Source organism: Camellia sinensis, chromosome 4 (assembly GCF_055761805.1).
Source record: "Camellia sinensis isolate YWXY chromosome 4, ASM5576180v1, whole genome shotgun sequence".
Classification (NCBI taxonomy): Eukaryota; Viridiplantae; Streptophyta; class Magnoliopsida; order Ericales; family Theaceae; genus Camellia; species Camellia sinensis.
This window is the reverse complement of record NC_138964.1, coordinates 27,515,672-27,524,673: the sequence shown is the minus strand read 5'-3', so window position 1 is coordinate 27,524,673 and position 9,002 is coordinate 27,515,672.

The window sequence follows — 9,002 nt, the reverse complement described above, 5'->3', positions numbered from 1 at the left end:
GGCTAAAAAAGTTGGCTATATTAGCCAATGCCAAACAACTCCTGATAAAGTCATTTCAGTGTATGTGACATTGACAATTTCAAAAAGAGGAAGACGATATATGTTTGTCTTTTATGTGCAATCCACAATCAATACACTTGGAAACGAACGAAATAAATCCAAACTAACAGAATGTGCTCAAAACAAATCTATCACAGTCATAATGTCCTCTTTACATCGATGACGTTCAATTTAATTATACTTCTCTAATTCAGCCAAGAGTTGTTGCATCTATGATATTCCAATTTTCTCTACAACCTTGCTCCGTTGACGCACAATGTAATGGTTTTCAGTGCATTAAGGGCATCCCTCTATTTCAATATAATTAAAATCTCTTTTGATATGACCATACTCTTTGACATATCCATTAACAATAATTTCTTATCATTTGGCAATGTACATGCACCTGAAAGTCCCTCAAGAGGCTTTGTAGCTAGATGGTTATGCAATCCGTACACTACATGCAGTGACCATTCATCCTTTGTGGTGAACGTGTATGTCCTCAAATCAAAAGGACATTTGCACTTATTCATACTAGTTATGCTCAACATAGTTCTTGAATCATCTTTCAACTTCTTTCTTGTTCTATATTGGCCACTCCTCTCACAAACAAGATAAATCCTTGGTCTTTTACGACCTCTACCATAGTACAGTGTCTTTATAATAACGACAAAACATTCCTCTTTCTAACATCACGTGGTAATTGAGCACTTAATCTTTTATTTTTTATTTTTTTTTAGGATCAGTAAAGTAAAAATTTCTTCCTTAGAGCTTAGTCCCAAATAGGTCATGGGTTCAATTCCCCTTAGGGGGGTTGAATTAAGGGAGTGCAATCACTTTGGTACTTTGACAAGGGTGTGGAGATTTTCTCCCATAGGTGCTAATCTAACAACTAATAACTAGCATTTGTCGATAAAAAAAAAAAGTAAAAGTTTCATTACAAATATAAAATTAAAGGTATAAGGAAAATAGACGCAATGAGAGAGATTCAGAGAGTACTACTACTTGCATCCTTATGACCAAACCCTCGGCCTTACAAATTAAGGGGAAAAAAAAAAAAAAAAGGGAAGGTTAAATAGATCTTAACTAAATTCAAAATACATTGAGCCCCAAACAATCTGCCCACCGCAAGTCAAAGCTGACACCCCAGCCAACAGCAATTTATCTTTGTTATTGAAAACCTATAGATTAAATGAAATGAATATTATGAAAAATATATATCATAAATACATGAACTGTAAGGTGCTTCATTTAGTTAACATGTTTAATTGTAAATTGACTAGTGTAATCAAGTACATTAGTATAATAAGAGTGAACCTCACTTCCTTGAGTTGAGGCATAGCACTACAATAAGACTCAAACAATAGAAAACCTGACTTTTAAAAACATATGGGTTGGGAAATTCTTAATCGAAATTATAGGAAGAGTTCAAACTACAGTACCAAACCAGTGTGCTCTATTCGGAACCTAGTTTTAGCTGGGAATTTTTTTTTTTTTTTTTTTGAAACTTCTTTGCCACCAAAAAAAAAAAAAAAAAGTTTGCAACTTGATTTCTGAAAAAAATAAATATGTTCAGAAGTTTAATGTTGAATATTACTAACTTTTTTGATACTACAACATCGAATAATACCTCAGCTTTCAACCCTAGCCTATCCAATGGTGCTAAAAAAAAATCATATTCATACTCACCTTTTCATGGATATCTTTGTCATAAAAGATGATATTCTTAAAATCGGAGCTTTCATCATGCAAATATTTCATAATAACTAAATAAGGATGTGGGATTTGAATGAGGAGGTTTGATAATAGATTCGGAAAGATGAGGACCTTTGAAAAGTGACAGTGTAAACTAAAGTAATAAGCATTGGAAAACATGAGAATCTTTGGATGGTGACAATGGAGTGAGTGAAAAAAATTACTTTTGAAGGTGAGAGTGGAAGGTCACAATCACTGGCGGAGCCACATAGGGATTAGGGGGGTCATGCGCCTCTCTGTATTTTTCATTTTTTTTTAACATATGTATATAAATAAAGTTTTAAACAAAAATAATATTTAGAATAAAATATTAAGGGAATTTTTAAATTTATGAAAACAATAGTGATTGTTTTATTAAAAATGAAGTGACTACAACAAATTATATTTTTATGTATAAAAATTTTGTGAAAAAATCTCAATATAATTAATCTCAATATAAAGGTAATATCCATCATTATTGATATGCAAATATAATTAATCTCACTATATATATGTAAAAATTACTAGAGTATTAGTTATATTTGTATGTGGAGTTCACCCTTCTTATGTTGCTTTACTATTAGTTGGTGATACACTAGTTATATGCAATACTTTCTTTTCGATTTTACTTGAAGTTAATTGTAAAATTTTATGTGAAATAGTTTTGTAACAATTTATTTAATTTTTAATATTAATTAAAAAATTATTATTATCTTCTTATTGTTGGTTATGGAAATAAAAATAAATAAAGCTGTAATTAATAAGTATCCCTCATGATTTAATTTCCTGACTCCGCCACTGATCACAATAGAATAAGTGTTTTGTGTTCTTAGAATGAATCACTCAAAGTTTGACAGTTTTGAAAAATAGTTTGTATTTATTGAATTTTTTATAGATTTTTTGACAAATATTTTACTTTTAAATACATTTGGATAGATGCATCCAAAAAAAATAAAAACTTGACTAAAATCTATATAATAAAGCAGGACGGTTTTTAAATCATCAACATACTATTGTCCTACTAAGACATTTGGATGGTTTAGATCTATTCAAATTATAAAACAATGGCTGAGATATATTTTTCAAAATATGTCCTACATATACATGTTTTACTTTCCGGCTTCTCTCTCTTACTTTTTCATTTTTCTCACCCATCATTCCATGATCCCATGATCCCTCCCTCTTTTCTTTTTATTTTTTTTCTCCCATTTTTATTTTTCTCTCTATTTGTTTATTTATTTTTTATTTTCTCTTATTTGTTCACTTATTTTTATCTATACCGTACCTTGTATCTTCAGGTACGGGCATACACTAGTATATATATATATATATATATATATATAAGGTCACTAAAGACAACAAAATACGAAGAAAAAAAATTCAAAAATTTATGGATCGAGAAAATATGAATCTCAAGTGGAGTGTATGCACTAAATTCTATATTAGTAGTTTTATTTAACGTTAAAATTATAATAAAAATATTTTTCATTATATGTGTGTACAGAATGAAAATGATGTGTGAAAATATAAGCTCCCCGTGAACTTGCCATTAGGTATTTGTAAAATGCTGCTCAATCTGCTAAAAATTCCCAATTCATATTTATCCGCCTCCTAACCGCAAGTTGGTTTGATCTGGGATTTGAAATTTATAATCCACATTCGAAATTACCCCACCTTGTCATAGTTAATACATATATATTCCTTTTGTCCCAAAATATTAGTCTCTTTTGGGGAATTCAACTTTTTGGGTAATACAATTATTATTACACTTCAAAAATATTAACTTCCAAAACTACCCTTTGGTATTACAATTATTACATTTCAAAAATATTAATGCTAATGGATTTAAAAGAAGTGCAACATAGGAAATTCATGTTTTTTTAGTCCTTGATTTTGAAAATGGACTAATATTTTGGGACAATGAAAAATAGAATAAATGACTAATATTTTGGGATATTTTGGAACGGATGGAGTATTTTTTTTTACTTCCAATGAAATATCAATGTGAAATTCGGTGCAAATTAGTACTATATATAAAATATTATACAAATTAGTGTTATATATAGTTTAAATACTTGATAATTGTCCAAGGTCATTCTCCAATCAATTAATAGTTGAAACTGCCCAAACCACGATTTGGTTACAGATAACAAATTTGTCAATTCATGTTTAGTTTTAATTTTATTCTCGCACCACACCATGCACACCCCTTCTCACCATGACTAGGGGTGCTTGAGGATTGAATTGGGTTGGGTGGACTCTTACCCATCATTTGTCCGAACTTTGGCAAATTGAAAAAATTCAATCTGTATCCATCTGTTTAGTTAACGGATGTAGATTAAGTGAGCCGAGTGAGTTGATGGGTGGATAGCAATTAGTTTGGCAATTTGGAATTTATTGTTTTTGGCATTTTTTTGAATTATTTATCAATAATTCGTTATTATTTTTGGATTCAATAATGTTTGATTCTTCAGTCTTTATAATGAAATTAAGGGTAAATTAAAGATACACCCTTTGAGGTTTGCTTAAAATACGAATTGCTCCTTGTGGTTTGAAAAATTACAAATATCTCATTGTCAAAATTTTTTATTTAACAGAATTAATTGAAAAAGTGAAATTTCTAACTATTCACCTGTACAATAATAAAATTATCTAAATTATTAATTGAAATAAAATTTTAACATTATTAAAAATTGTTAATTAACTTGATAATTTATTAATAAAAGGACTTATTTATTATGAAATTAGAAACCTTAGGAGACATAATGTAATTTCTAGAATCACAGGAGATAATTTGTAATTTAAGTAAACCTTAGGGGGTGTGTTTGTAATTTACCCAAAAAATAAAGTTCCAACTTTATATTTTATAAATAACTAATATAATTACTAATTAAAAGGCCATTATTTTTAAAGCACAAAGTATAAAAGATAAAAGAGCATCTCCAATGATTAGCTAGGTGATCGGTCATTTTTTAATCAAAAATAAAGAACTAAACAAAATACTAATTTAGTAGAACAGTGAATTGTCCAAATATCGTACCATAATCACTCTAGGCTTGTATCAATTTGATTGGCAATTTCTAATTCAATTTAAAGAAGAGATGTAACGCCCCAACCCTTCACACGTCATCGATATTGTCCACTTTGGGCCACGCCCGCACGGATTTGTTCTTCCTAGTGGTTCACCCATCCCAGAACTACTCCAGCCTAAGCACGCTTAACTGGGGAGTTCTTATAGGGATTTTATAGCGATTCCGATTTTGACCTGTCATTTGTTGCATTCTGGACTCTGGTCGTATAGTTCTGAATAGTGGTTCATATCTTGTTTCTCTTGTCTCTCCTTTTTTTGGTTATCGGGTTGTGGTTGTGCGTTTGGAACAGGTTGGTTACGTGTTTTTCCAAGCTTGTGATGTCCAGATTTTGGCTCTTGCGCTCGAGCGGGCATTCTTGCGCTCGAACGGACAACACAAATTTTGTTCCCCCGCTCGAGCGACCATTTTTGCGCTTGAGCGGAATTTGTTCACTCTCAGCATTTTTTTGTAGACCTGCAAATACTGGGAGAATGCATTCGACACTCGAGAGGAGTTTCCTACGCTCGAGCAGGTGGACACTCGAGCGTCCAGTTTCACGCTCGAGCGGGGTCCTTCATCTACAAAACTTCTGGAAGCGTGTATTCCATGCTCGAGCGGACCTTTGTGTCTCATGCTCAAGTGTCATTTTTCACGCTCGAGCGGACTGCGTGTATAACAATCCGTGAAAATGATGTTTTTGTTCACTTTTTCATTCCACTCTCTCTCTAAAACCCTCCAAAACCCTAGATCTTCACTCTTTCTCTCTAAAATACTATCTCTCTCTACATTTTCCCCCTAGATCCGTTGATCTCTTCACCTTAGTGCCTTTGAGAAAAACGTAGAGCATCTCTAGATCTTCATTTTGATCCAAACAAAGTGGGATTTGAGCATACTTGGAGTTGCACCTTTGCTTTGCTTGGTCTTCTAACTTGAGGTAGAGATCTCTCTACACTTTCATATGACCTTTAGCTTAGTTATTTGTCATTTGTAAAGCAATGGTGTGATTTGGGGATGTTTTAAGCAAGCCTAGGGTTTGGGTGAAATGTAAAAGAAGGGTTTTTGGTGGAAATGAAATAAATGAACATGGGGTTTGAAAGTGAAGTCTTGTTGTGTCAAAATGGATGATTTTGGTACTTGGGTTAATATTTTGAAAGGGGGGGGGGGTTTTCCCTAAAATGACTATCATATCTATTTTGTATAAATAGTTGAAATTGGTGTTGTAAACGTGAAATTGAGCGACTGTTGGAATGGATGGTGGAATTGAATATGTAATGCCTCACCTTTGGAAGTTTTGAATAAACTATCTGATTTGAGATTGTATACCTATTTAGATATAACTGTATTGGGCTATCGGTGGAGGATAGCTATTATTGTTGTAGAAATTGTATGACGATTATGTGAATTAAAACTAATCCATGGTTGGTTATCATTGAATATAAGCATATTTAAATACATTATATATGTATGATTGTTTGGGAGGAGAAAGGTGATGTACTCCATGTTTGATTATGTGTTTAAATACATTGCATATGTATGATTATTTGGTAGTGGAAGGGGGATGTGCTCCATTGTTTGGGAGGAGAAAGGGGATGAACTCTATTATAATTAAGTTGGCCAGAGCATTTTGGGTGAAAGTCCCGAAACTTATACATGGGTGCTGAATCCCGCGAACGAAATATCTGTAAAATGACAGTTTGAAGTGTTTATATATGATTTGTATGATTGGAAAACCATCGAGTTCTAGTCTCAATTTGGTTGCGGAAAAATATTGAAATTGACTCATGAATTGAGATAAATAAATGAATTGGAAATAAATGGGAGGAAATCGAACTATGAATTTGAGATCTGATGACTTATGAGTATATATAAATGGTGGATGTTTTTATCACAGACATTCTATACGCATGTTGTACTTATATCTTTGTTAAATTTCATATACTGTGTTAGATGGTTCCTACTGGGTTGTGGCTCACCCTATTTGGGAATAACAATTTCAGGTGTTAGTGACATGCCTCCGCCAAGGCAATAGCATTGGAGGAATCTTTTGGAAGCTAGAGCTTCTTGTTTGTTTTATTTTTGTATAGCCTAGGGTTAAATTTATATGGGCTAGTCTCTTTTGTTGTGACCAAGCCAAGACTTGGAAAGGTGTAAGCCCGAAGGGCATTTATTTATGTTAAACTCTTTTGTATTATTAATTTCATGTAATGAAAAGACTATTTACTCTGATTTATGCAATTATTAATATATATTTTGGGTTGTATTTGTTGTATTTGTGTTAAACTTTTTTGTATTATTAATTTCTTCTTACTCTGATTTATGCAATTGTCCATACTGAACTACGATTGCGGTACAACTCATCTCTCATAAGTATGACTTGTCTCATGGTTTATATATACAAGAAAGTGAAATAGTTGTATGATCATGCATTCTCAATCACAGAAATCAAATACATAAATCGAATGAAAAGATTGTTTGAATAAAAGATCTGAAATCGAACATACAACAATTATCTGATTCTAAAGAAAAACTAGAATTAAAATACAAATTTACATGATACTTGATTAGAGTTTCCTCTCAATCCTAAGAAGAAAGTTTAGCCACTCATGGATGTGACACCTGAGTTTTCTTTTTTACATTTAAAATTGCAATAAATAGAACTCAATAAATAAATAAATAAATAAATAAATAAATCAATAAATAATAATAATAATAAATAAATGCATAGGAAATTGGGAATTTATCGATTAAATTGTTAAGGAAATAAATTGTGAGACACCACACGTTAAATATTTAAGTAAGTGGTAAGTGATGTTTTATAATTGAGTGGTGAGATTTTTAGACGTGAAACTAATGTATAATCATAAGTAATTTTAGGACTCATAAAAGGAATCATAACCTTTAGAATTGAATTTTGAATCAAAAAAAAAAAAAAAAAAAGCATACTGATTTGTCACCATCCTAATGCATAGGATGGTGACTAAGTGCCTTGGCCACGTAACAAGGCATACAGGATGCCACCTGTTGCACAAGTGGCCAAACCAAAACCTACCCACCTGGTATAAGCCATGCAACATGGCTATAAATAGAATATGTGTTAGCATCCAAGCAAGGAAAACACACTGCTAGAGTAAAGAGCATTTGAGCAAGAAAAGGGGAGCGAGCTCACAATAATTTAAGAGTAATTTTAAGGTAAGTTATATTATATCTTGAGTTATTATAACATGTTTTCTATATGTCTTGAGTTACCATAATATATTTTACGAATGTTTTAGGTTACCACAATTTATACTATATAATTTATGTTTTATGGTTATATTAATATTTCAATTACGTGGATTATTTCCTGAACTCCGTTTGCTTAAATTAAAACCCATGGATATGTTTGTTTAAATTTTAAAAATTATTTTACAATGATCTTGTAAACAATTATTTTTTATAAGTATCACCATGGGAGTCCCATGCCTTCGGGGACTTAAATAACCATTGGCCCCCTGTTTGATCACTTTGTGCTCCCCTATTTGTCATGGATCCATTGATCCCTATTCTGATTGTCACTTTAGTGACTCCGGTTCTGTTCTGTTCCGCACCGTGGTTCTAGTTATTTATTTCAGTTTCTGTCACTTAATTAATTTGTGTATTCAACTCAAATTATGTTAATGTTTTAGCTTAAATAACTATCCATGGCTATTTTGTGCCCTTATATACTCATAGTATAATATTTCTCACTCTGTTATGTGCTTATAGCTGTTACCCCTTTCAGGTGACAAGGTTTAACAGGATCAAGATAGAAAATGAATCGCTGTGTTGTTTTTTTAATTTCTTTTTTAAAGATTTTTATCTTTTTTTTTTAATCGAACTCTTGTAATACAATAAAGCTCAAATGACTATGTTTTGTTTCCTTTTAATAAACATTTGGTATCTAATTATTTTATTTTAATTTATTTAATTTATCCGTTGCGCTACGACTACAAAATTATTTGAATTATTTTATTTTTATCTTGTTATGACACCGAGCCTTTGGGTACCAGGTTTGGGTTGTGACAAAAGTGATATCAGAGCAATGATTTTTTATGGTTTTTTTTTTTAAAAAAAATTGTATAAAACAAAATCGTATATGTTTTTGAAATTCCCTGTACAATTATTCACATTAATTGAAAC